The sequence below is a fragment of the Bos mutus genome, chromosome 24 (assembly GCF_027580195.1).
Source record: "Bos mutus isolate GX-2022 chromosome 24, NWIPB_WYAK_1.1, whole genome shotgun sequence".
In the NCBI taxonomy this organism is placed as follows: Eukaryota; Metazoa; Chordata; class Mammalia; order Artiodactyla; family Bovidae; genus Bos; species Bos mutus.
In genome coordinates this window covers 42,203,531-42,210,793 of record NC_091640.1, presented here as the reverse complement: position 1 = coordinate 42,210,793, position 7,263 = coordinate 42,203,531, and the positions used below count along the sequence as shown (strand labels likewise).

Genomic DNA, 7,263 nt, shown 5'->3' with positions numbered 1-7,263 from the left:
TCTCTAATTTAAAACAATTTTCTTCACGTATTTCCTTTGCCCATCCTCTTTCCCTGTCCTCTCCAATCACATGGATTCCAAATTGTCCTACAGCTCTTACATGTTTTGCTTTGTTGTTTTGGTCTCTTTGTTCTTTGAGTTTCAGTTGGTTTAATTTCTATTGACCTATCAGTATTCACTAATTTTTTTTTTTATTCTGATGTGGCCAGTTTGCTGATAAGTTCACTGAAAGAGTTCTTCTCTGATAGTATGTTCTTTTTTTTTTAATTACTGGCATTGCCATTTGATTCTTTTTATAGTTTCTATCTCTCTGCCAAAATTCTCCATCTGTTCATGCATGTTGTCCATCTGTTGCACTGGATTCTTTAACACATTTGATGTCTTTATTTAAATATTTTACATATTTAGCATCTTTTGATAGTTCCAATATTGAGGTCATTTCTAGATCAAGATCTGTTAACTGTTTATTATCACTGCTACAGCTGAACCTGGTACTGTAGGTAGTAACCATTATTAGAAAGAAAGAGAGAGAAAGAACAGCAGTGTAGTTAAAAGGGGAGAGATAAATATATCATTATTTTCAGACACTGTGATCATAGAAAATTCAAAATATCCAACAGAAACAATGAGAGTTTACCAAAAATCAAATTTTAAAACTCAACGGCATTCTTTGAGCTAAAAAACAGAAAAAAAGAAGTACTAAGCTGTCATTCACAATTGTAACAATATCTGTGCAGCATCAGAAACTAACAAATTTTGAATAAAATCTCCTTAGAAAATGAGAAAATGTTACAATTTAATGAAATTTTGTAAAACAGACTTTAAGTAAATGGAGAATTAATCATGTTCTTGGATAGAATGACAAATTTTTGACAAATTAATTCTCCCAACACTGTTCTATAATTTTAAAACAACCTCAATCAAATGTCAGAGATGTATTTTAATGTATTTGGTGAACTGGCTCTGAAATATATGTGGCATAATGTTCTAATGTCTAATTGTCAATGAAAAGTTAAGTCAACTTTGAAAAAGAAGAGTGGAATTGTGTTCCATGAGCTATTAAGATATGCTACACAGGCACATTTTAAAAACTGTATGTCACTCATCGAAGAACAGAAATAGGCCAACAGAATGGCATAGAGAGCTCAGACACAGATCCTTGTATTTGGGGAACTTAATATATGATAAAGTAGGGGAACTTAATATATGATAAAGTAGCAGAACAGGTCATGGGAGAAAAGATGATTAAGTAGCCCAATTAAGGGTCTACTGGTGACCATCTCTCAAAGAGAAGAAAGGCCTGCTTTATGGAATTTGCTGGTCTCCATGGTGTAAACCCTCCATCACAGCCAACCTCAAACCCTCCAGCACTCCACAGACATGCCTGCTTGGAGCTGCCCCTGCTGAGGGCACAGTGTGCAGCCTTGGGATCCATTGTGACCATGGGCTTGTGTCTCCCAAATTCGAATGCTGGAACTCTGACCCCATGGGATGGTTTTTTGGAGGTAATTAAAATTAATTGAGAGGTAATTACCTTTGGGAGGTAGTTAGACCTTGGTGCGGGGAGGTCTCATGATGGGACTGGTGACCTTGAGAAAATAAACAGGGGAGCTTTCCCCTTCTGTCTATGATATGCAATCTGCTGGCACCTTGATCTTGGACTCCCAGCCTTCAAAACCCTGAGAAATAATTGGTTGCTGTTTAAGCTGCCCAGCCTGTGGTTTTTCTTACAGCAGCCAAAGCAGAATCCGTCCCCCTTAGAGAAACATGGGTTTTCCCAGGTGGTGCTAGTGGTAAAGAACCTGCTTGCCAATACAAGAGATGTAAGAGACCCGGGTTTGATCCCTAGGTTGGGAAGATTCCCTGGAGAAGGGAATGTCAACCCACTCCAGTATTCTTGCCTGGAGAATTCCATGGACAGAGGAGCCTGGCAGGCTACAATCCATGGGGTCTCAAAGAGTTGGACGCAACTGAAGTGACTTAGCACGCACACACACAAGAGAAATGTGGCGGGGGGTGGGGACAGGTGCTACAGGGATCATCGAGATGCTAGAAGAGAGAGCAGACCCTCCGTGCAACAAGGAAGGCAGACAAAGAACATGGACCACCACCCACACGTAGAGCAATGTGCAGGAACAGCCCCACAGCAAATGATGAATCCATATACCTTCCCAGCAGCTGGCAGCCCTCAGGTCTAGGAAGGAGAAGCAGAGGAAAATTGGTGATCTGTTGAGGCTCCACTTGAGTTTGGGGAACCTTCTGAAGGAGCAGGATACAAGATGGTGAGTTTCGACTTGCTCAGGTCTTCCTCATTCCCCAACAAGGGCTTACTCTGGGTCTGCAATTTAGGAGCTGTGTGACCGGGAGTAATCACTTAACCTCTCTGAGACTCAAGTCTCCAGCTGGAAAATGAAGGGACCATACTCACCCTCAGCAATGGTATTTCTGAAGCCGACATCCAACCTCACTTGGAATCGTGCTGAGATGCCACTTAACGTGGAAAGGACGAGAAGTCGACCGTGGGAAAGAGATGAGATGATAAACGGTGGTCTGAGGGGCATGGCACATGGAGGCAAATGCTGCAACTTAAGCGTGGCCGAGAACAGGCACCCGGAAGGCAGATGCACGCGGCCTGTGTCAGACTCTCAGGGACACACACCCAGAGATGTAACACATGCAGGGGACGCAGGCGAGGGTGAGCCCCGCCCCCCTCCCCGGCCCGGGGGAACTCAGGCAAGGGTGAGCCCCGCACCACTCCCCCACCCCCACGCCTCCCCGGCCAGGAGCATCCCGCTGCCCAGAGAGAAGGTGCATGTCTGACTCTAAGGTGTCAGAGAGCCACAGGTAGGGAAGCATGGACAGGATGCTCTCCGGGGAGGAGCCACTGAGAGCATCTCACAAAGGAAACACTCACGTGGGATCTGAGAGGATGGACAAAGGGCCCTGCGAAGGCTTCTGCTCGTCCAGCTGGACTTCCATCGGCCAGACTTCCCATGTGGAGAAGTGTTCAGACTCTAAAGCAGGTTCTATCAAAGGCCCAAAATACTGGCAAGTCTTAATGGTGTTGAGATCTGTGTATAAAATAAAATCATTCTGAGCTGGGTCTCGTAACAAAGGCAGGTAATCAGTCTGGATAATAGCATTTTGAGCCCCCAAAAAAAGGGAGGAAAAAGTCTACAGTCATAAGACACTCTTATCTTTGGTGGTTAATATGCTAGCTGTGATGCTATTTCCCCAAAAAGAGCCAGGGAAACTGTCAGACACCAGCCAGCTCCCTGAGTAACTGAAGTGAATGAATCTCTGGTTCCTTAAAAATGGAAATAATGTTGCATTAAGTGAGTCATGGAACTCTTCTAATGCTCACCTGCCCTATGGATGTGGGGTTAATACTGCTCACGAGGTTGTCCTGAAGCTGAAATGACAGAACACGGGAAGTCACTCCGCACAATGTCTGCAAAGCACGAAGTGCTTCGTGAGGGTCGGCCAAGAGAGACGGTTGTTCAGAACTTCCTCTTCTCAAGTCCCTCCCCTGGGAGCAGTTAAACAGAACTTTATTCAAAGCTGAACCCTGCCCTAAAATTAGGGATTTTTGAACTGAGAAACCTGAGTCTTGGGGACTTTAACTAAAGCCTGAGTGACTAAGTGGCGAGTGGCAGGATTCCAACCCAGGTTACGTGGGTCCACACTCTCCCCACTACCCACAAAATCTCACCTGTGCTTCTGAGTTCACATTGGATAGGTCCACACTGGTCTGCAGGTGCAGGCAGCCGGGGGTTCCCCTCTGGTGAACAGATGTGGAATTTAATTAGGTTGCCCAGTGAATTGGTGAAAGTGAAAGTGGAGAGTGAAAAAGTTGGCTTAAAGCTCAACATTCAGAAAATGAAGATCATGGCATCTGGTCCCATCACTTCATGGGAAATAGATGGGGAAACAGTGGAAACAGTGTCAGACTTTATTTTTTTGGGCTCCAAAATCACTGCAGATGGTGACTGCAGCCATGATATTAAAAGACGCTTACTCCTTGGAAGGAAAGTTATGACCAACCTAGATAGCATATTCAAAAGCAGAGACATTACTTTGCCAACAAAGGTCCATCTAGTCAAGGCTATGGTTTTTCCAGTGGTCATGTATGATGTGAGAGTTGGACCGTGAAGAAGGCTGAGCGCCGAAGAATTGATGCTTTTGAACTGTGGTGTTGGAGAAGACTCTTGAGAATCCCTTGGACTGCAAGGACATCCAACCAGTCCATTCTGAAGGAGATCAGCCCTGGGGTTTCTTTGGAAGGAATGATGCTAAAGCTGAAACTCCAGTACTTTGGCCACCTCATGCAAAGAGTTGACTGATTGGAAAAGACTCTGATGCTGGGAGGGATTGGGGGCAGGAGGAGAAGGGGACGACAGAGGATGAGATGGCTGGATGGCATCACTGACTCGATGGACGTGAGTCTGAGTGAACTCCAGGAGCTGGTGATGGACAGGGAGGCCTGGCCTGCTGCAGTTCATGGGGTCTCAAAGAGTCGGACACGACTGAGCAACTGAATTGAACTGAGCTTGGATCCACGTTCACTGACTTACAGGCAAGAGTTCTTTCTAAACCAGTGTATATAATACATACCCTCTCCCACACCAAGTCCACAAGCAAGCCTGCTCTGTCGATTTCTATCTGAACATCACACTAAGCCATTCTCACTCACCTCCTGAAACATGGCCCCCAAACACCCGGCAGTGGTAGAGGATGCGTGAATGTGATTTACCGGGAAACCCTTGTGATGAGCAGTGATGGTTTTGGCAAGACCACGTCATCAGGAACTGCTGTAAAATGTCTGAGGAAAATGACTGAACTTCTCTTTAGAAAAGATCTGCCAGGTTCATCAGCCTGTTCTTACTACAACTTCCCATTTCAAATTTCCGCTTTTCTCCAGGACTCTGGAGTCTCATTCTGTAGGAATGAGACTCAATTCAGTAGGAAGTGGTTGTTGGATGAAATCCTGAAATGCTCACGCAACAAGCAGTCTCTGATGGAGTCACCATGGCCACTGTGTGTCCTCGCTGAGCGGTCTCTGTGGCTGCACTGAGATGGTCACTTGTAGCCTGTGGATTATGCCATCACCATGGGCCACAAACCACGGCCCGTATCCTTCTGCTGCTGTTGGTGATGTGAAGTTTAAATTATTGCTCATTTTTAAATCCCTGTAGGATGGCCCTGAGGTGTGGATACTTCTGGTGTATTGGTCTTTTACTGTTTTCTTTTGTAGACTGGGGTATCATTGGGTAAACCACTCTTGGCTCCACAATGACTAGAGTGTCCATTAGCTTAACAAGGACCCAGCCTTCTGCTTGTTCTTCTTAGAGGGACGGGTGACCAGCGGTCACATTCCTGCAGTGGGGTTGGACCCTGTGGGAGTTTCCCACAAAACACTGGGGCTCCATCTCAGCTGTGTGCCCACATGTTTCCGCTTCCATCCACCTCTACCTCCCTGCTTCCCTGGAAGCTTCTGCGACTTTAGATTTGTTACCAGTAATTTCTGTAGCTAAGAAGGAAGACAAATGTGGACTCTGTTTTTTTAATTGGTTAATGTATAAAACAACTGGGCTAAGCTATTTGGGTTGAAAAGAGAGGTCTGTTGGCTCATCAGTGCTTGGGTGAGTGCATTCGTTAGTAAGCACGTATTTACATTAGTTTCAGCAAAAACACATTTGTTTGTACAAACATGGAGCAGAGTAGGAGAATGTTTACAGTATCCCCACTTGCCAACTCAGAAACAGCTCATCCTGCAGACGCAATGAGGCATCAAGCCCCTGTTCTCCCCTGGAGCACCAGCAGGGAGAGCGGCCAGGGCTCTGCATGGAGAACTCCCCTCTTACAAGGAACCCCCAAGTAGCCCGGTCGCCCCTCCCAAATCAGAGGCACCTCCACCAGCATCCCTGACAGGTGCTTTCACAGCCCTTCCTGAACAGGTTCAAAGACAGAGCCCCTCGCTCCCTGGAGAATGACCACTCTCTGTCTAAACAGCTCTGTTAGAATGTTCTTTGCTATTGATGCAAAGTCTGGATCCTTACAACCTCTTCCTATCTGTTCTAATTCTATCCTCTGGAGCCAAACAAAACAAAGCTCCTTCCTCCTCCAGACAATGGTGCTTCAAACATGTGGAGGAAACCCTGTCATCTACGCTCTGTGTTTTGTCTCCAGTAAACATTTAGTGCTTGAAATATTCCTTTTAAGACATGGCTTCTAGTTCTTTCCCCATCCAGGGTCCCGCCCTGCCCTTGGGCTTGACCTGGAACAGAGGGGATGATGCCCCCTCCCCCGGTATCTCGTTCACACTCGCTCCCACCCTGGCTGTGGACTTCCTCTGATAGACTGTAAGAACCTGGCTGCTGATGAAAGTCAGAAAGCAACTGTTCTCGAACATCGTGCTTTTACTGTAAGGTCGTGGAAACGTATCTGACCTTCTGGGTCTGCTCCATCAGCGGTTAGGATAGAGATGTGGATTCTGGAGTTGGGCACACTTTCCGTGCCCACACCTCTCTGCTCCTGCATGGCTAGTGTGGCTGCCCCAGTTTGCCTTTCTCTGGGGCAGAGGTTCTTGGGGAGCAGATGGTGAAGGCCAGATGCCCCCCATCTCTCCAAGGGGTGGAGGCAAAGCCTCCCAGGGACTTTGACAGGAAACTCGTGTCCGTTCCCAGATCTGAGAACCCTGCCTCAAGGACCAGGCTGCCCCTTGAAGAAAGACACCTGAGATTTCCCTCCTGATTCCTCAGAGAATTTCCTACTCACCAGCCCAGGGGAATCTTGCTTATATCCACCGCTCCACTTTCTCAGAATCTTCAGGAGAAAAAAGTTATCTATGAGCTTCCCTGGTAGCTCAGTTGGTAAAGAATCTGCCTGCAATGCAGGAGACTGGGGTTCAATCCCTGAATCAGGAAGATCCCCTGGAGAAGGAAATGGCAACCCACTCCAGTATTCTTGCCTGGAGAATCCCATGGACAGAGGAGATTGGTGGGCTACAATCCATGGGTCACAAAGAGTCGGATACGATTGAGCAACTAAACCACCAAGGGCTTTGAAGCTGGTTCCCGACTGATGTCCACACACACGCCATTAGTTTGGAACATTGCATCCCCCGGGACACCCAGAGCCCAGATGCCATGTTCTCACTCAGCAGGCCAAGTGCGTCCCCTCCCAGGAGCCCGGCCGGTCTCCCCCTTGATGTTTTGGGGGGAGGGGGGCAAATGCTGTCCAGACCCAAAAAGCAGAAGGGAT

General features: G+C 46.9%; 1 long non-coding RNA gene across 5 annotated transcripts; it reads right to left on the bottom strand.

The window, feature by feature from the left end:
• Positions 1-718: 718 nt before the first annotated feature.
• On the bottom strand, positions 719-6,916 carry LOC138985416 (uncharacterized). Of its 5 annotated transcripts, XR_011462478.1 has the most exons (6): positions 6,778-6,916; positions 3,713-3,781; positions 2,915-3,071; positions 2,429-2,550; positions 2,168-2,338; positions 719-1,679 (listed from the first exon to the last, which is right to left on the bottom strand). It is a non-coding gene; the product is annotated as an uncharacterized lncRNA (long non-coding RNA). The 5 variants fall into 5 exon arrangements; XR_011462476.1 differs by having other exon boundaries at positions 719-2,352; XR_011462474.1 differs by having other exon boundaries at positions 719-2,338.
• Between the last annotated feature and the right edge of the window lie 347 nt (positions 6,917-7,263).